Raw genomic sequence first — 22,118 nt, forward strand, 5'->3', positions numbered from 1 at the left:
ACCAGTGCTTGGGTTTTGTTCTTACTTGAACAAGCATCCCACTTATGATTAACCTCTATTGCAAGCATCCGCAACTACAACAAAAGTATTAAGGTAAACCTAACCATAGCATGAAACATATGGATCCAAATCAGCCCCTTACGAAGCAACGCATAAACTAGGGTTTAAGCTTCTGTCACTCTAGCAACCCATCATCTACTTATTACTTCCCAGTGCCTTCCTCTAGGCCCAAATAATGGTGAAGTGTTATGTAGTCGACGTTCACATAATACCACTAGAGGCTAGACAACATACATCTCATCAAAATATCGAACGAATACCAAATTCACATGACTACTAATAGCAAGACTTCTCCCTTGTCCTCAGGAACAAACATAACTACTCACAAAGCATATTCATGTTCATAATCAGAGGGGTAATAATATGCATAAAGGATCTGAACATATGATCTTCCACCAATTAAACCAACTAGCATCAACTACAAGGAGTAATTAACACTACTAGCAACTTACTAGCACCAATCCCGGACTTGGAGACAAGAATTGGATACAAGAGATGAACTAGGGTTTTGAGATGAGATGGTCCTGATGAAGATGTTGATGGAGATTGCCCTCTCCCAATGAGAGGAGCGTTGGTGATGATGATGGCGATGATGTCCCACTCCGGGAGAGAAGTTTCCCTGGCAGAACAGCTCTGTCGGAGCCCTAGATTGGTTCCGCCAAGGTTCCGCCTCATGGCAGCGGAGTTTCGTCCCAAAAGGTTGCTTCTGGTTTTTTCTCAAGGAAAGACTTCGTATAGCAGAAGATGGTCATCGGAGAGCCACTAGGGGGCCCACGAGGTAGGGGGCGCGCCCTAGGGGGGCGCCCCCACCCTCGTGGACAAGGTGTGGGCCCCCTGGTCTTCATCTTTGGCGAGGATTTTTCATTATTTATTATAAGGTATTCCGTGGATTTTCAGGACTTTTGGGGTTGTGTAGAATAGGTCTCTAATATTTGCTCCTTTTCCAGCCCAGAATTCCAGCTGCCGGCATTCTCACTCCTTATGTAAACCTTATAAAATAAGAGAAAATAGCCATAAGTATTGTGAGATAATGTGAAATAATAGCCCATAATGCAATAAATATCGATATAAAAGCATGATGCAAAATGGATGTATCAATGCTACTATGGAGATCAAGGTTACGCGTCGTGACAATGGTGATCATGACAGTGCTTCGAGATGGAGATCACAAGCACAAGATGATGATAGCCATATCATATCACTTATATTGATTGCATGTGATGTTTATCCTTTATGCATCTTATTCTGCTTTGTTTGACGGTAGCATTATAAGATGATCTCTCACTAAATTTCAAGATAAAAGTGTTCTCCCTGAGTATGCACCATTGCCAAAGTTCGTTTTGCCGAGACACCACATGATGATTGGGTGTGATAAGCTCTACGTCCATCTACAATGGGTGCAAGCCAGTTTTGCACACGCGGAATACTCGGGTTAAACTTGACGAGCCTAGCATATGCAGATATGGCCTCGGAACACTGAGACCGAATGGTCGAGCATGAATCATATAGTAGATATGATCAACATAGATGTTCACCATTGAAAACTACTCCATTTCACGTGATGATCGGTTATGGTTTAGTTGATATGGATCACGTGATCACTTAGATGATTAGAGGGATGTCTATCTAAGTGGGAGTTCTTAAGTAATATGATTAATTGAACTTAAATTTATCATGAACTTAGTACCTGATAGTATTTTGCTTATCTATGTTGTTGTAGATAGATGGCCCGTGCTGTTGTTCTGTTGAATTTTAATGTGTTCCTTGAGAAAGCAAAGTTGAAAGATGATGGTAGCAATTACATGGACTGGGTCCATAACTTGAGGATTATCCTCATTGCTGCATAGAAGAATTACGTCCTGGAAGCACCGCTGGGTGCCAGGCCTGCTGCAGATTCTACTAACAACGTTAAGAAAATTTGGGAGAGTAAAGCTGATGACTGCTCGATAGTTCAGTGTACCATGCTTTACGGCTTAGAACCGGGACTTCAACGACGTTTTGAAAGTCATGGAGCATATGAGATGTTCCAGGAGTTGAAGTTAATGTTTCAAGCAAATGCCCGGATTGAGAGATACGAAGTCTCCAATAAGTTATATAGCTGCAAGATGGAGGAGAATAGTTCTGTCAGTGAGCATATACTCAAAATGTCTGGGTATCATAATCACTTGACTCAACTGGGAGTTAATCTTCCTGTTGATAGTGTCATTGACAGAGTTCTTCAATCACTGCCACCAAGCTACAAAAGTTTCGTGATGAACTATAATATGCAAGGGATGAATAAGACAATTCCTGAGCTCTTCACAATGCTAAAAGCTGCGGAGGTAGAAATCAAGAAGGAGCATCAAGTGTTAATGGTCAATAAAACCACCAGTTTCAAGAAAAAGGGCAAAGGGAAGAAGAAGGGGAACTTCAAGAAGAATGGCAAACAAGTTGCTGCTCAGGAGTAGAAACCCAAGTCTGGACCTAAGCCTTAGACTAAGTGCTTCTACTGCAAACAGACTAGTCACTGGAAGCAGAACTGCCCCAAGTATTTGGCGGATAAGAAGGATGTCAAGGTGAACAAAGGTATATGTGATATACATGTTATTGATGTGTACCTTACCAGAGCTCGCAATAGCACATGGGTATTTGATACTAGTTCTGTTGCTAATATTTGCAACTCGAAACAGGGACTACGGATTAAGCGAAGACTGGCTAAGGACGAGGTGATGATGTGCGTGGGAAATGGTTCCAAAGTCGATGTGATCGCCGTCGGCACGCTACCTCTACATCTACCTTCGGGATTAGTTTTAGACATAAATAATTGTTATTTGGTCCCAGCGTTAAGCATGAACATTATATCTAGATCTTGTTTGATGTGTGACGGTTATTCATTTAAATCTGAGAATAATGGTTGTTCTATTTATATGAGTAATATCTTTTATCGTCATGCACCGTTAAAGAGTGGTCTATTCTTGTTGAATCTCGATAGTAGTGATACACATATTCATAATGTTGAAGCCAAAATATGCAGAGTTGATAATGATAGTGCAACTTATTTGTGGCATTGCCGTTTGGATCATATTGGTATAAAGCGCATGAAGAAACTCCATACTGATGGACTTTTGGAATCACTTGATTATGAATCACTTGGTACTTGCGAACCATGCCTTATGGGCAAGATGACTAAAACGCCGTTCTCTGGAACTATGGAGTGAGCAACAGATTTGTTGGAAATCATACATACTGATGTATGTGGTCCGATGAATATTGAGTCTCGCGGTGGGTAACGTTATTTTCTCACCTTCATAGATGATTTAAGCAGATATGGGTATATCTACTTAATGAAACATAAGTCTAAAACATTTGAAAAGTTCAAAGAATTTCAGAGTGATGTGGAAAATCATCGTAACAACAAAATAAAGTTTCTACAATATGATCGTGGAGGAGAATATTTGAGTTACGAGTTTGGCATACATTTGAAACAATGCGGAATAGTTTCGCAGCTCATGCCACCCGGAACACCACAGTGTAATGGTGTGTCTGGACGTCGTAATCGTACTTTACTAGTACGCCACCCGAGATCGCACAAGGGGCGCGAGCGTGCCTGGAGCGGAGCCAGGCGCTGTGTCAGGAACTCCTTCACAATCATGGCCCCCCTCAGCTTCTCCAACTTTGGGTCATCAGGCTTCAAGTCGGCCATCATCCTCTCCACCATCTTCTCAGCTGGGGGGTCGTTGAGCTTCACACTGTTCCATCCATCGTGGGGCGCAGGCATCCCAGTCGGCAGCGCCAGTCGAGGGTGGGAGCTCTTGGCATCCATAACGATCCACATGTTCCTGAAGTCCTCCACCTTCTTGCTGCCTCACGAGATAGCGTTTGTTCCATTGGCCGCGACGAAGTTGGCAGACCCCGAGCACTGGCCCTCTTTGATCCGAAGGTAGAATAAACGGCGGAGCAGCACCACAGATGGCATCACCCCCACGAACGCCTCGCAGTAAAAGGCGAAGATTAAAAGGAGGAGGAAGTAGTTGGGATGAAGATGGAGGGCATGAAGATTGTAGTGGCAAAGGACGGCGTAGAAGAAGCTGGAGAAAGGGGGACCAGCCCCGTGAAGATACTATGTAAGAAGAAGGGATAGAAGGTACCGCCGGAGGCTCCTGGCTTGGCGGAGCTGGCCGGAAGCGATGTCTCTCCTCCCTTGTTGATGTTGCCCGCCGTCACCAGGAGTGCGGCAGTGAAGTTCTTCTCCGAGACCGTGGACGCGCTCAGGGAAGGCTCGAACTAAAGGCTAAATAAAAAATAAGAGAAAAAGAGAGAAGGGACAATGTTACTATCCTTTGCCACACTTGTGCTTCAAAGTAGCACCGTAATATTCATGACAGAGAGTCTCTTGTTTTGTCACGTTCATATACTAGTGGGAATTCTTCATTATAGAACTTGGCTTGTATATTCCAACAATGGGCCTCCTCAAGTGCCCTTGGTCTTTGTGAGCAAGCAAGTTGGATGCACAACCACTTAGTTTATTTTGTTCAGCTTTCATACATTTATAGCTCTAGTGCATCCGTTGCATGGCAATCCCTACTCCTTGCATTAACATCAATCGACGGGCATATCCATAGCCCATTGATTAGCCTCATTGATGTGAGACTTTCTCCTTTTTGTCTTCTCCACATAACCCCCTCATTATATTCTATTCCACCCATAGTGCTATGTCCATGGCTCGCACTCATATATTGTGTGAAAGTTTATAGGTTTGAGATTACTAAGGTATGAAACAATTGCTTGGCTTGTCATCGGGGTTGTGCATGATGAGAGCATTCTTGTGTGACGAAAATGGAGCATGACTAAACTATATGATTTTGTAGGGATGAACTTTCTTTGGCCATGTTATTTGAGAAGACATAATTGCTTAGTTAGTATGCTTGAAGTATTATTATTTTTATGTCAATATGAACTTTTGTCTTGAATCTTTCAGATCTGAATATTCATGCCACAATTAAGAATAACTAGCGAAGTAACCCGCGCATTTGCGCGGCTAGGTTGTGAGTTGCTATGGTTAATCAGACCCGCGCATTTCTTCACCCTCATACATGATTTCAATTTAATATCCTACTCTAGTCTATATCATATATTTAATGTCAAAGGGACTTCCAATTTTTTGAAAAGAAGTCATCTTCAGCTACATGAAGTGGCTATTTCAAAATTAAGCATATATTGGGATGGCATTTTAAATCATTTAGTTCCATACCAATGTATTATATGGCCTTCTACATTTCAGGCTATCGTGTGTGTTTTATGTTTTTTTAAGCCACCATGATAAAAAATCGGGAAATGTAGCCTACATGGTGAATTACCCGGATTGTAAATCTATGATAAATAAAGATTTATTTCTTTCCAGGAGTTTCATGTTATACTCTTAATTCATTTGAAAAAATATATAAATACATGAGTCGATCAGTACCATCAAATTTGCTTTTGTAGGAAAGAAACTTTTATTAATCAAACATAATGATTACATTCAGACTTGAATATGTTGGCTATCTCTTCACGGAAATTCTGAAGCCATTAGCACCATCAGTTTTACCTCCATGGTTTTGAGAGAGCATTGACATAACTATTAAATACAGAGAATGAGATAAAATAGCAGGTTATCGAGCTTGAGTGAAAGAGCGTATCATATCACGGGGGTTGCATGCACCGGCGAAGTTTGCGCCAACTCTCAATGTGAGAAAGGGCAATGTGCAGTACCGAAGAGGCTAGCAAGGATGGACGGGTGAGAGTGCGTATAATCCATGGACTCAACATTAGTCATAAAGAACTCACATACTTATTGCAAAAAATCTACAAGTCATCAAAAACATCGGCACTACGCGCATGCTCCTAGGGGGTAGATTGGTAGGAAAATACCATCGCTCGTCCCCGACCGCCACTCATAAGGAAGACAATCAAATAACACCTCATGTTTCAAATTTGTTACATAACGTTTACCATACGTGCATGCTATGGGACTTGCAAACTTCAAAACAAGTATTTCTCAATTTCACAACTACTCAGCTAGCACGACTTTGATATTATTACCTCCATATCTCAAAACAATCATCAAGCATCCAACTTCTCTTAGTATTCAAAACACTTATAATAAAATTTTAGTAATCTTGAATACCTAGCATATTAGGATTTTAAGCAAATTACCATGCTATTAAGACTCTCAAAATATTCTAAGTGAAGCATGAGAGATCAATAGTTTCTATAAAACAAATCCACCACAATGCTCTAAAAGATATAAGTGAAGTAATAGAGCAAAACTATGGAAAATGCCATAATAGGTAGGTATGGTGGCTGTTTTGAGGAAGACATAAGGAGGTTTATGAGTGAAAGAGCGTATCATATCATGGGGGTTGCATGCACCGGCGAAGTTTGCGCCAACTCTCAATGTGAGAAAGGGCAATGCGCAGTACCGAAGAGGCTAGCAAGGATGGAAGGGTGAGAGTGCGTATAATCCATGGACTCAACATTGGTCATAAAGAACTCACATACTTATTGCAAAAAATCTACAAGTCATCAAAAACATCGGCACTACGCGCATGCTCCTAGGGGTAGATTGGTAGGAAAATACCATCGCTCGTCCCCGACCGCCACTCATAAGGAAGACAATCAAATAACACCTCATGTTTCAAATTTGTTACATAACGTTTACCATACGTGCATGCTACGGGACTTGCAAACTTCAACACAAGTATTTCTCAATTTCACAACTAATCAACTAGCACGACTTTGATATTATTACCTCCATATCTCAAAACAATCATCAAGCATCCAACTTCTCTTAGTATTCAAAACACTCATAAGAAAATTTTAGTAATCTTGAATACCTATCATATTAGGATTTTAAGCAAATTACCATGCTATAAAGACTCTCAAAATATTCTAAGTGAAGCATGATAGATCAATAGTTTCTATAAAACAAATCCACCACAGTTCTCTAAAAGATATAAGTGAAGTACTAGAGCAAAACTATGTAACTCAAAAGATATAAGCGAAGCACATAGAGTATTCTAACAAATTCCAAGTCATGTATGGCTCTATCAAAAGGTGTGTACATCAAGGATGATTGTGGTAAACTAAAAAGCAAAGACTCAAATAATACAAGACGCTCCAAGCAAAACACATATCATGTGGTAAATAAAAATATAGCTCCAAGTAAAGTTTACGATAGTATAGATGAAAAAGGGGATGCCTTCCGGGGCATCCCCAAGCTTTGGCTTTTAGGTGTCCTTAGATTATCTTGGGGGTGCCATGGGCATCCCCAAGCTTAGGCTCTTGCCACTCCTTGTTGCATAATTCATCAAATCTTTACCCAAAACTTGAAAACTTCACAACACAAAACTCAAAGTAGAAAATCTCGTGAGCTCCGTTAGCGAAAGAAAACAAAAGACCACTTCAAGGTACTGTAATGAACTCATTCTTTATTTATATTGGTGTTAAACCTACTCTATTCCAACTTCTCTATGGTTTATAAACTATTTTACTAGCCATAGATTCATCAAAATAAGCAAACAACACACAAAAACAGAATCTGTCAGAAACAGAACAGTCTGTAGTAATCTCTAGCTAGCGCAAGATCTGGAACCCCAAAAATTCTAAAATAAATTGCTGGATGTAAGGAATTTATCTATTAATCATATTCAAAAAGAATTAACTAAATATAACTTTCCAAAAAAAATGACAGCAGTTCTCGTGAGCGCTAAAGTTTCTGTTTTTTACAGCAAGTTTAACAAGACTTTCCCCAAGTCTTCCCAACGGTTCTAATTGGCACAAACACTAATTAAACACAGAAAACACAACAAAAACAGAGGCTAGATAAATTATGTATTACTAAACTGGAGTAAAAAGCAAGGAATAAAAATAAAATTGGGTTGCCTCCCAACAAGCGCTATCGTTTAACGCCCCTAGCTAGGCATAACAAGCAAGGATAGATCTAGGTATTGCCATATTTGGTTTTCAACTTTTTAGCGGAATCAAGCTCGAATCCGAGGGGTTCTTTACGTTTCCCACCATATTCTGAAATTTTTAGATCTAAAGAATCCAACCGCTTATTGCAAAGAGTAATCAACATATTCATGCGGTGAATATTTCCGCTAACGTTCTTAAGAGGTTCAAGAGACGTCTGTAAAATTTTAGTAACTTCACAATTTTTTTCAAAAACTTGTGTCTCTTCCTTGGTAGGATGAGGCCCCTTTTGTTGATGTAGTGTTCCCACTATACCTTCTATAATTTCAAGCGCAATATGGGGATCAATTTCAATAAAATTGCCTTTGGCAACGCAATCCAAGAGTTGTCTATGAGACAAATTTAATCCAACATAAAAATTGCGAAGCAAAATTCTTAGGTTCACTTCAAAGGTGCAATTATGATAAGACTCCATTATTCTCAACCAGGCATCTTTTAAGTTTTCTCCTAGTCTTTGTTTGAAGTGAAAGACTTCGAACTCAGGGGACAACAGAGTGGATAAGGGACTAGCCATAGCGACAAGCAACCGAACTAACGCACAAGCAAACAAAAAGCAAGCGGGAAAAAACAGGCAAACGGGAAAGAGAAGGAGGATAGAGAGATGGCGAATAAAACGGCAAGGGTGAAGTGGGGGAGAGGAAAACAAGAGGCAAATGGCAAATAATGTAATGCGGGAGATAAGGGTATGTGATGGGTACTTGGTATATTGACTTTTGCGTAGACCTCCCCGTCAACGGCGCCAGAAATCCTTCTTGCTACCTCTTGAGCACTGCGTTGGTTTCCCCGAAGAGGAAGGCATGATGCGGCAAAGTAGCGTAAGTATTTCCCTCAGTTTTTGAGAACCAAGGTATCAATCCAGTAGGAGGCTACGCGCGAGTCCCTCGGACCTGCACAAAACAAATAAATCCTCGCAATCAACGCGTTAAGGGGTTGTCAATCCCTACACGGCCACTTACGAGAGTGAGATCTGATAGATATGATAAGATAATTTTTTGGTATTTTTATGATAAAGATGCAAAGTAAAATAAAAGCAAAGTAAAAGCAAAAGGAAATAACTAAGTATTGGTAGATTAATATGATGAAGATAGACCCGGGGGCCATAGGTTTCACTAGTGGCTTCTCTCGAGAGCATAATTATTCTACGGTGGGTAAAAAAATTACTGTTGAGCAATTGACAGAATTGAGCATAGTTATGAGAATATCTAGGTATGATCATGTATATAGGCATCACGTCCGAGACAGTAGACCGACTCCTGCCTGCATCTACTACTATTACTCCACTCATCGACTGCTATCCAGCATGCATCTAGAGTATTAAGTTAATGAAAACAAAGTAACGCCTTAAGCAAGATGACATGATGTAGAGGGATAAAATCATGAAATATGATGAAAACCCCATCTTCTTATCCTCGATGGCAACAATACAATACGTGCCTTGCTGCCCCTACTGTCACTGGGAAAGGACACCACAAGATTGAACCCAAAGCTAAGCACTTCTCCCATTGCAAGAAAGATCAATCTAGTAGGCCAAACCAAACTGATAATTCGAAAAGACTTGCAGAGATAACCAATCATACATAAAAGAATTCAGAGAAGATTCAAATATTGTTCATAGATAGACTTGATCATAATACCACAATTCATCGGTCTCAACAAACACACCACAAAAAGAAGATTACATCGAATAGATCTCCACAAGAGAGGGGGAGAACATTGTATTGAGATCCAAAAAGAGAGAAGAAGCCATCTAGCTACTAACTATGGACCCGTAGTTCTGAGGTAAACTACTCACACTTCATCGGAGGGGCTATGGTGTTGGTGTAGAAGCCCTCCGTGATCGATGCCCCCTCCGGCGGAGCTTCGGAACAGGCCCCAAGATGGGATCTCGTGGATACAGAAAGTTGCGGTGGTGGGATTAGGGTTTTGACTCCGTATCTGATCGTTTGGGGGTACGTAGGTATATATAGGAGGAAGGAGTACATCGGTGGAGCAACAGGGGGCCCACGAGGGTGGAGGGCGCGCCTGGGGGGGGGGGGTAGGGGCACCCCCTACCTCGTGGCCTCCTCTTTTGTGTCTTGACGTAGGGTCCAAGTCTCCTGGGTTTTGTTCGTTGAGAAAATCATGTTCCCAAAGGTTTCATTCCATTTGATATTCCTTTTCTTCGAAACCCTGAAATAGTCAAAAAACAGCAATTCTGGGCTGGGCCTCCGGTTAATAGGTTAGTCCCAAAAAATAGTATAAAAGTGATTAATAAAGCCCAATAATGTCCAAAACAATAGATAATATAGCATGGAGCAATCAAAAATTATAGATACGTTGGAGACGTATCAGCCCAGCCTCAGGAGGAAGCGGTCTCCGTGGCCAGTCCGGCTCCGGAGGTGCTTGCCCTCAGCTCACCTGCTGAGGTCCCAAAGGCTCCGGAGCCCCCGGCCCCTGCTGCCGCCGCTAGCTTGCCGATCCTAACGTCGGTGCTATCTTTTGCTTTGCCTGGTACTCTAGAGGAGGCTTTCTCCGTGTTGACCCAACTTCACGACGATCTTCAAGGCGCCGATCGACGCCTGGCATCTGGCCTCCTGGATCTGATCTTGGGGTGGCTGCGATCTGATGCGTCCGTCAGAGCGGCATGGAGCCACGCCTTGGCGGCCTCTGAGGAAGGTAAGCAGGTTGCCAGCCTAGCCGCGGCCGCCCGCGACGTGGCATTGGGGGATGCTAAGGCTACCAAGGAGCGCTACCGGGTGGCGGAGGCCGAGCTGGAGACCCTGCGTAGGAGGAGGAGGTGAAGGCTCAGGAAGACGCGGTTGCTGGCCATGACACCGAGCTGGAGTAGTCAGCGCTGGAGCAGGCCACAGAGCGCGATCACCTGGAGAAGTTGAAGAAGGAGGTCGAGGAGGAGAAGGTCCAGCTAGAGGCCAAGGCGAAAATCCTTGCCAACGATCGTGCTGCCTTTGAACCTCTTGACGGGGTTGAAGAAGCCGCTGGTGAGTGCTTAGGAAGGACCCGCCGAGGTGGTCCCCCAGCTTGTTGAGGTGCTTGAGGGCGTCACCTACGGAGTCGGCCCCATGGTGGAGGGGAAGCCCGCGCGCTCTCTGCTTCAGCTATGACGCGCGTCTTCAGCCACCTCCATCTTCGCAACCCCAGCATCGACTTCAAAGCCCTTTTTGAGCCTGTGGACGAGGTGCACTACGCCGCTGCCGCCGAAGCCGTGAAGGACCAGGTGGATGCTCTGCTGCGGAAGTTCCTCGCCATTGACCTTGCGCCCCGACCGACGGCACCGCCAAACCTATAACCACAACCGACGGTACAGGTGACGGCGACGTTGTCTACGATGGGGCACCCCTCACGGGCAGTGGCAGCGCCCAACCTGAAGTAGGGGCTCACAGGCAGTGCTTCCCTCCATTTTATTTCCTACAACATGCATCGTGCCTCGTGGAGGCGTTAAAACTTTATGTGTCCGTGCTTTTAAGAAACAGCGTTTTGTAATAATTTGCTAGGAATTTATGATTTCCTTCCCGCTTGCTTGATGTTCTACGTCGGTAGGGCCCGATCCCGCGCGTACCTCAGCCGCCGTTGGGTCGTCCGGATCACCATGACCAGTCCAAGGGGTGAGTGGCTATGTGACTAGTTAGGCTCCTGAGTCGTGATGCTCAGGAGTCCCCCGTGACGCACAAACAGCCCGCGGGAAGGAGGTGCAAGAGTAGGCCTTAGTGTTCTGCATCAGCAGGGCCTGGCCCCGCACGTACCACAGCCGCCGTTGGGTCATCCGGATGACAAAGACGAGACCAAGGGGTGCGGGGCTACGTTGCTAGTTAGGCTCCTGAGTCCCGATGCTCAGGACTCCCCCTTGACATACAAACAGACCTCCATACCTTTTCTCGTCGAGGTCCCACTCGGGAGGGGCGCCCGATGACCAGGTCCGAGGGACCTGGTAGGGTGGCGTATGCTAGGCGTGACCTAAGCATAGCCCCTGTGACTAGCCCCCTCGCGCAACTCTCCCCAGGGGAAAGCAATGCGACGAGGCTAGACACTGAGCCTGGGGGCTCCCTGAGGTTGATGTTTCCATGGGGCCGCCCTCAGTTGTTTATCACCAACGTGGATCATGACACTTCCGCACTTAGACAGGCATAGCCGCTCCTCGACCGTGTCAACTCCCAGCGTGGAGCATGGTGCTTCCCCAGGTGCGTGGGTGAGGGCTCCCTCTGAGTGGAGCCCCCGGGGTGCGTACAACCCCGCCCTGACATGTGGCTTGCATGGCAGGGCTATACGAGTTGTGTCAGAGCACTCGTGAGCTAGTGCGGGACTCACGAGGCCCTACCTCAAGGTGGGTTGCGCCTGAATTTGATTCTTGATAGTTGAGATAGCCTTGCGAGATGGTTAGGTAACCTGCGCCGAATGAATCTCCTGAGGTGATCACATGAGCAGGCCAGACACCAACGACCCCAGGAGGCGACATGACACATGGCCAGCCTGCCAGAGAGAGCTCAATCATTGGGTTTATCGACGCTGCAGGGACGAACCCGAGCATAGACGCTATGTCCAGTCTTCCCATGCGAAAATCCTGAAGAAAGACAACCGGCGCGCGGCTCCTGTGGTGGCGAGGCACCGGGTCGCGCACCATAGCTCATCCGCCCATGATTAGCTCATGCAAGAACAAGGCACCAAGGGCCATGGGTGGTGACATAGACGGGAGTTAGCCCGTGAGCCAGAGCTGAGCCTCTTGGTTTTAGTGACGCTGCATGGACGGTCCCGAGCACAGATGTCGTGCCAGTCCTTAATCATGAGGCGGTCGTGGGTGGGCTTGCAAGGGTGTACGACGTTCACGGTATCGAAGTACCGGACATGCATGTAACACTACAAAAATAAGACACGTCCGTGACATTTTGGGCCGAACGAAATTATTTTCTGTCATACTTATGACACTTCTATGACGATAATTGTGACAAAACCCGATATCATCATAGATGTGGTGGGGTCCTACTTCTATGACAAAAAATCATGACAGAAAATGGGCTTTTCATCCTGGGCGGGCCGGAGACGCAGCTGCATGACATTCTTTGGGCCATCCATGACGGAAAAAACCATGGTAGAAGCTCCGGCGAGGAAAATATCAGGGTGTTCCGGTTAGGGTGGGTGGTCAGGGCCGAGCGATGCGCGTTTCTCTCGTACACGCACACGCGTGGGTGCAAGGCATTAGGCTCTAACTGAACCCGAGTGATTGCACTGCAGGCTACACGTTACTGAACCCGAGCAATCGATCGATGGATGTTAACTGAACCCGATCGAGCAATTCCTTAGCTACTGCTGCTAACTAAAGCCGATCGATGCTGCCTCTGGATGAACAGTGAGTGTTGCTGGGGGGTTTGGATGAACAGTTCCCGGTGGGAGTGGATGAACAAGACCCCGTGGTGTTGCCTCTGGATGAACATGACCCCGATTGATCGAGCCGGTTGGGGCTGGATAAACAGGACCTCGTGGAGGGATGGATGAACAGGACCACCCCGTGGAGGGCTGGATGAACAGTAGACGGTGGAGGGCCGGATGAACAGTAGCCCGTGGAGGGGTGGTTGAATAGGAGCCCATGGAGAGGGCTGGTTGAACAGTAGCCGGTGGAGTAGCACGCGGTGGAGGCTGGATGAACAGGAGCCCGTGCATGAACAGTCGCAGGTGGAGGCTGGAGGAGGTCGACGGTGGATGAACAGTAGCCCGTGGAGGCTGGAGGGGGTCGACGGTGGAGATGAATAGTATCCCGTGGAGTCCCGTTTTGTGGTACGCCACACCCCTCCCAATGAACAGGACCCCCGTTTCGACCGTAGCGCTCCAACACAAGTCTGTTTTCTCCGTTTTGCGGTACGCCACACCCCTCCCGATCAACAGGACCCCCATTTCGACCGTAGGAGATCCGTTTCCTCCGTTTTGCGGTATGCTGAACCCCTCCCGATGAACAGGATCCTGTTTCGACCGTGGCCGGTCAAACACATGGCCGTTTCCTCCATTCTGCGGTACGCCAGGCCTCATTTCCATCGGCTATTTCGTCCAAGCCCTTCTGATGAACACGACGACGCATTCCGTTCTGACCCAGCCGGTTGGCTCCCCATGAACACGACGACGACGCAGTTTCTCCGCTCTGACCCAACCATGAACACGAGCCCTGGCCGTACATATGCGCGAGTAAGCATTCGAGACCCTGCCCGTATGTACGTACGTGGCCGTATTTTCTTTCTTGCACACTGGCCATTATACGTACGTGTACATTCTACGTGCGCGCCTCTACTACGACATGTGCGCGCCTCTACATCGACCAGTATGTACGTTTACGTTCGCGGCCAGAATGACAACGCTACGTACGCTTCGACCAGCTGGGTCCCGATTATCAGGCACTTCCTTGCGTGCGAAGATGTAGCTGGTGTGTCCCAGCTGTCAGGGGGGCGAATCGTTTTTTTTGCCTGGACGCATTTTTTTCGCGAAATGCAGTTGCCCGTCCGGTGGGTCCCTGCTGTCAGGTGGAGGAATAATTATTTTGCGCGTAATAAGGAGGCACTTCCTTGCTACGGCTGTGGACCCAGCTGTCAGCCTCTCCATGTACAGTCCACGTCCGATGGAAGACGTTCCTTGACCATGTTGACCACGCCACAGCGAGAGCACCAGTGCGGTGGACGATGGTGAGCCCTAGGGAGGGGACGATGTGGAGCCGGGAAAGATGCGACAGTGGAAGCCCGCGAGGAGAGGAGTACGAGGGTTCACAGGTTCGGCTGCGGTGTGAGGCTGCCGTCGCTGTAGGGCCTGGCCAGCGGTGGGAATAGTAGGGGGCGGTGAGGCTTCCGCTGCAGCATAGCCGGCCACGGCAGGCAGGAGCATGCGGCACGACCGGCACTGCTTTGGGCGGCTGGAGCAAGAAGACCAGAGGTTGAAGAAGCACTACGGCCGTTGGATGGACATCATACGGTCATTGGAACTAGAATCGTTCATATTGACTAAGTTGACAAAGCACTCCGTCCCCGTCAACTTAGTAGGCCCACAAGTCAGCCACCCACCAAGGTGGGTCCCAACTAGCACGAGGTGTATTCATTTTTTTGTGCGTAATAAGGAGGCACTTCCGGTGGGTCCGAGCTGACAGCGGGGGGAATGTTTTTTTCGCGAAATACGGTGGCCCGTCCGGTGGGTCCCAGCAGTTAGGGGGGAAACATTTTTTTCACCAAATACGGTGGGCCATCCGGTGGGTCCCTGCTGTCAGGTGGAGGAATAATTATTTTCCGTGTAATAAGGAGGTACTTCCTTGCGGCTGCTGTGGACCCAGCTGTCAGCCTCTCCACGTACAGTACTCTTCCGATGGAAGTCGTTCCTTCACCACGTTAACCACGCCGCGCCAAGAGCACCAGGGCGGTGGACGGCGGTGAGGCCTAGGAAGGGGACGACGTGCAGCCGGGGAAGACGCGGCAGTGGATGCCCAGGCGTAGAGTATGAGGGTTCATTGGTTCGCTGTGGTGTGAAGCTGCCATCGCCGCAGAATAACAGGGGGTGTGGGTGAGTAGAGGGATGGTCTGGCCAGTGGTGGTAGTAGTAGGGGTATTGAGGCCTCCGCCGCATCGCAGCCAGCCATGGGAGGCAGGAGCACGAGGCATGACCGACGCTGGTTTGGGCGGCTGGAGCAAGAAGACCAGAGGTTGAAGAAGCACTTCGGCCGTTGGATGTACATCGTACGGTGGCTGGAGCTAGAATCGTGCATATTGACTAAGTTGACAAAGCCCTCCGTTCCCGTCAACTTAGTAGGCCCACGAGTATGCCTACCACTATACTGGGTCCCAGCTAGCAGGGGGAGTATTAATTTTTTTGTGCGTAATAAGGAGGCACTTCCTTGCGTGTGAAGATATAGCTGGTGGGTCCAAGCTGTCAGCGGCGGTAACGTTTTTTCGCAAAATACAGAGGCTCTTTCGGTGGTGTAACGCCCTGACACCGATGCTCCAGATGCCGTCCATATCTTGTGGGTTAGCTGTGTTATTTATTTGTTTGTTTTCATTCATCATGTCATAATTTGCATTGCATCAGCACTCGTTTCCGTCATTGTTTTTAAAGCTTGCGTCCGCTCGTAGCTGCAGCATCCCCCTTGCTTTTGTTAACCCTTCGGAGACCAACCTTGTTCTTCGTTTTCCCCCTTGCCTAAACCGGAGTCTCTTGGCATAGTGCATCAACCCCTGCATTGTCTCTTTCTCAACTTCATCTTCTTCTACACCCACAACCGTGCTTGATCTTCTTCTTCTCCTTCTTCGTTAATCCATTTAAATTGTGGTATTCTATTTCCTGCACCAATTTAATGTTCATTCTTTTCCTATAATTTTTGGACCGTGCCACTTACCTCTCGGCCTAATCTCATCTTTTCTGAGTTGATTTGGTTGGGTTCAAATTCAAGTTCGAATCAAATTCAAACTTGAATTTTTTTTCTATCGATTAAAATTGCCAAGTTAATTTAATAAAGTCCTGCATAATTCCAGGGTCATGGGGATATTTTCATATCTCTCATACTCCTCCCCTAACTCCCTGGGCTTTTCTTGCTATTTTTTCTCCTTGGAGAATATATTAAAGAAAAGTTAGTAGAGAACGGAGGGGGAAACCCATTTAAGCCCAGCTGCAGCCACTGGATCGGGCCTCCCGCGCCGGCCCATAGGCCCAGTCAACCCCCACCAGCTCTAACCCTAGCAACGCGCGATCCCTCGTTCTCCTCGATCCCCATCTCCCTCCCGTTAGGCGCCGCAACCAACGCACGCAAGAGAGACCCGCGCACATTCCCCGTCTCTCTCCCTCTCCTCGCTCGCGCATAGGAGAGGAGCTCCCCGCGCCAGTTCCTCCCGCGACACCTCTCCTCCTGCTTCTCCTCGCCGAGGACACCCGCGCCTCGACCCAACCTCTCCTCCTCCACCTGAAGCCACCGCAGCCGCGCGCTCGGATGCCACCGCCCGGTCCTCCCTAGTTCCCGCCGGAATAGAGCGCCGCCGAGAAGCTCCATCACCTGCGTGCCTCACTGCCGTATCCTCCGCTGCTGCGATAGCTCGACATCGCGCCAACGCCACCGGCGACCACCCTGGCTAACCTTCGTCGCCGGTCCTCCTCCAGCAAGGCCCCGTCTACGCGCCCCTGCCTCCTCGACCTTCTCAGAGCACCGGTCGACGCCGATGACCCCTGGATTCCCTCTGCCTCGCCTGTGCTCTCCATGGAGCGTAGCACCACGGCGCCCGATCTGCTCCAGCCGCCACCGGCTTCTTCGCTATTACTGCTGTTTTGCTTCTACTGTTGCATCTCCGGCCATCCCCGTCGTCTGCAGGCGACCGTGCCTGTTGGCTCCTGCGATGCATGCTGCTGCCGCTGTTTTCCTCTGTCAAACTAACAAACACCTCCACCGGAGACCGCTAAGACCGTCCAGGATTCGCCAAGTACCACGCCGTCGGTGTCCCTCCAAGTTTGATGTTGGAACATGCACGACTACACGGATTCCCCAAGTACCACGACGCCCCCCGAAGAGTTCGGATTTGAAAAGTCCGATGTCGCGCTTGTATAACTACGCTGCCGAGACCGAGACCGGCGAGACCGACCTTGTAACGCTTTGCCAAGTACCTCCACCAGTGACTCGAACATCTACGAACTGTGTACAACTACCGGCGCTGTGATTTTTGACAAGAAACATGTACCACTACCGTCGCCAATATCATGAGTACCTCTACCGTCGTCATGTACCCCTACTTCCACTACCGTCGCGAGAACAACTACTTCCTCTACGAACTCGAACCGCTTTGAGAATGCTCCCTTGGAAGGTATAACCGCCAGAACGACGCCCGTGGACAAATGCTTGTGATGTGTTGTATGAGATGCTCCTATTTGGCCGTGTTCGCACCATGTCCGTTTTGTCACTCGTTTCCTTGCCACTGATTCGTGGGACACCTGGTATGCGGGATCACTCCCCGTACCTCTTGCACATTCCGCACATCTCACATTTTTTTCTTGCACCGGCATCTCAACTAGTTGTCGGATCATCGGAACATTGCCACGGCACCGTTTCCGTTTTCGCCGCCATGACAACCCTTTCTTTTCGTCGTGGCGACAAAATGCCCCATATCATCTTCATGTCAACATTTTCATAAAATTGCTTAAAACTTGTACATGTCATCCGCATCATGATAACAACATCAAGAATGTTTAAGTTGTTGTTTGCTTCAATTGCTAAATGACATGTGGGGAGTTACCGGAATGGTTATTTGTTGTTTCCAGCCTCACTTAAAATTGCCTAAAATGTGTAGTTTACTTTTGCCTCACCCCTTGCCATGTTTAATACCATTTAATTTTGTTGAGTAGCATAAATGGGAGAGAACTAAATAAGTAATGTGGTGTTCCGTCAATATGCAACTCGTTGCATATTGAGCTCCACTTAATTTGTAGTATTGTTTGTGCACTTTGCCATGCCATGCCTCATTAAACCGGACATGCATCATACTTGGTTGTGCATCATGCCATGTTTATGTGATGGTTGTTTACTATGTTGCTTGCTTCTTTCCGGGTTGCTTCTCTCGTTAGCTTCGGTTTCATTCCGGAGTTGTGAGGATTCGTTCGACTACATCCATTTGTCTTCTTCATGGACTCGTTCTTCTTCCTAGCGGGATTTCAGGCAAGATGACAATACTCTCGAAATCACTTCTATCTTTGATTGCTAGTTGTTCCTTCTACCGCTATGTCGTGCTACCTACCACTTGTTATATCATGCCTCCCATATTGCCATGTCAAGCCTCTAACCCACCTTCCTAGGAAACCATTGTTTGGCTATGTTCTCGCTTTGCTCAGCCCCTCTTATAGCGTTGCTAGTTGCAGGTGAAGTTGAAGTTTGTTCCAGGTTTGGAACATGGATATGTTGGGATATCACAATATCTATTATTTTAATTAACGCATATATATATACTTGGTAAAGGGTGGAAGGCTCGGCCTTATGCCTGGTGTTTTGTTCCACTCTTGCCGCCCTAGTTTCCATCATACTGGTGTTATGTTCCTTGATTTTGCGTTCCTAACATGGTTGGGTGTTATGGGAACCCCTTGACAGTTTGCCTTGAATTAAACTCCTCCAGCAAGGCCCAACCTTGGTTTTACATTTGCCTAACAACATATCACCTTCCCTTGGGTTCTGCAGACCCGAGGGTCATATTTATTTTAACCCCCCCGGGCTAGTGCTTCTCTAAGTGTTGGTCCGAACTAGAGCCCCTTGCAGCGCCACCTCGGGGAAACTTGAGGGCTGGTTTTAGTTGTACGGATTGCTCATCTGGTGTTGCCCTCAGAACGAGATATGTGCAGCTCCTATCGGGATTGTCGGCACATTGGCCGGCTTTGCTGGTCTTGTTTTACCATTGTCGAAATGTCCTGTAACCGGGATTCCGAGACAGATCGGGTCTTCTCGGGAGAAGGAATATCCTTCGTTGATAGTGAGAGCTTGTGACGGGCTAAGTTAGGACACCCCTTTAGGGTATAAACTTTTGAGAGTCGTGCCCGCGGTTATGTGGCAGATGGGAATTTGCTAATGTCCGGTTGTAGAGAACTTGACACTTGACTTAATTAAAATGCATCAACCGCGTGTGTAGCCGTGATGGTCTCTTTTCGGCAGAGTCCAGGAAGTGAACACGGTCTTGTGCTATGCTTGAATGTAAGTAGTTTCAGGATCACTTCTTGATCACTTCTACCTTCTCAACTGTTGCGTTGCTTCTCTTCTCGCTCTTATTTGCGCATGTTAGCCACCATATATGCTTAGTGCTTGCTATAGCTCCACCTCATTACCCTTTCCTACCCATAAGCTTAAATAGTCTTGATCTCGCGGGTGTGAGTGTGCTGAGTCCTCGTGACTCACAGATACTTCCAAACTCTTGCAGGTGCGGATGATACCACTGCAGGCGACGCAACTGAGCTCAAGTGGGAGTTCGATGAAGATCGTTGTCGTTGTTATATTTTCTTTTCCGGATGATCAGTAGTGGTTCTCAGTTGGGATGTTTGGGGATCTAGCATTTGGGGTTATCTTCTTTTATTTTGGTTCCGTAGTAGGACCTTTGATTGTACTCTGGATGATGTATGTTTAACTTGTTATTGTGTGAAGTGGGGATTGTAAGCCAATTCTTTATCCCTTTCTTATTTAGTACATGGGATTGTGTGAAGATTTACACCTCTTGTGACAAACCTACCATGCGGCTATGCCTCTAAGTCGTGCCACGACACGTGGGATATATAGCCGCATTATGAGTGTGACAAGTTGGTAATCAGAGCCATCCCCGACTTAGGAGCCCCCTGCTTGATCGAATCGCTGACATTGTTGAGTCTAGAACAAAATGTTTTGAGTCTTAGGATTATATATGTCGGAGAGTAGGATTCTTTTTACTCCTCAGCCCCTTTGTCGCTCTGGTGAGGCCTCCTAACGTAGAAGTTTTGAGTCTCCTCTCCTAAAATTTCATGAATTTTTTTAGGATCACGCGGGTATCTTGGAATCGTTCCGATAGTCTTGTGACGAGAACATTGTTCTTGGTGCCTCCTAACATTTAGGGGTTGAGGCAGTGTCCCGGGGAGTTGAGCTCCGAGGTGTTCTCGTCACAGTTTTATCGTTGCAGTTCTAGAATACCTGAGTTCGCCGACATCGAAAATCTCTTCTATGCAGTTGTTGGTGAGATAACCTCGACGCCACCCAGTACTGGGGCGGGAGTTCAGGAGTATTGCCATAACTCGTATAACGGATGCTTTTCGAAGGTTGAGGTACACGATTTCCGAAGGTTTCTTGGTTATGTGTTGACGGATGGATACAACTGGATGTAGGGATTGTTAGTTTGAGTGAGATATTATGCTTCCCATGTATCCCCAACACCTGATTGCATCACCATAAAGTTTCGGGAGTTTATAAGTGGGAATTCAAGTATCACGTAGGATGTCCTTCCAATAGACACATGATACGATATGGGGTATATCATATGTTTGTTTCCTGCTTATTTCCTAAGCCAAACATTTGTTTTATTTTAGTTTGTGGTATTCGAGTTGCTTCAATGTCAAATGTTGATTCCATAACTTTTCTAAATCGTGTTCTCATATTTTTATGGGAATGCTAATCCTTCTGGTTTATCGAGATTGTCATGTTAATTCTTTTCCAACCGGCGTGCTCCTCTTCAAGTGGATCCGATCATTTTCAACAACCGCAAGATCAATCCTTAGTTCTTTCTCAATGACGTTGTTTTTCCCGTCGAAAGTTGCTTTATTTTCCCACCCGCCCACCCTTTTTATTCTCGGAGCTGGAGTCCGTAATCGAGTATCCACCCTACTCGTGCGAAGCCTCTGCATTCTTCGTCAATTGTTTCAAACGTTGATTTTCTCTTCTAGTTATTCGTCGGTTCCCCATTCCAAGTGGCCTTTCTTTTCTCGTCCTCCCACCCCTTTTCTTCCCGGAGTCTCAGCCTCTATTCAAGCATCGATTTTATTCGTGCGGAGGCTCTTCAGTATTTCCTCAATTGTCTTAACCGTGGATTTCTCGTCAACTCCTTCATGGTTCGTCTCGTCTTCTTTCCGGTGGATCCAATTCAAGTTTTTCGTTGTTGAGCATATTATTTTCCTTGACTCAAGTGCTTCCCCTTGCTCATTCGCCTATCACCAGTTTATCCTTCCGGAGTGCTCAAGACATCTCAGAATATTTGTGTTTTCATTCAATCATTTCAAGGTTGTCACCTCATTCGAGTCTTTCAATTGTTCCGATGCGTCATCTCTCTCTCAACCGATCCTTTCCAACGGTGTTCCTTTTCAGTGGGTCCTAACCCACAGGTTTATTCCCATGATCTTCTGACTCTTCTAATTTTCCGAAGCTATCGTCGAATTCTTTCAAAGTTGACATAAGAATGAATTATCATCAGTCATATGTCTTCAAGATCTTTCAAATTCTTTTCATCGTTGGTTCAACCTTTCTAGTTTTCATCCCGGAGTATCTCAAAAATTCATGGTGGTGTTTCTCATCGCCGTTCTCTACATTTGAAGACTGAAGAAGTGTTTCCTCTAAATCTTGGTCCGTTCTCTCGAAGATTCAT

The sequence above is a fragment of the Triticum aestivum genome, chromosome 2A, assembly GCF_018294505.1.
Source record: "Triticum aestivum cultivar Chinese Spring chromosome 2A, IWGSC CS RefSeq v2.1, whole genome shotgun sequence".
Taxonomy (NCBI): Eukaryota; Viridiplantae; Streptophyta; class Magnoliopsida; order Poales; family Poaceae; genus Triticum; species Triticum aestivum.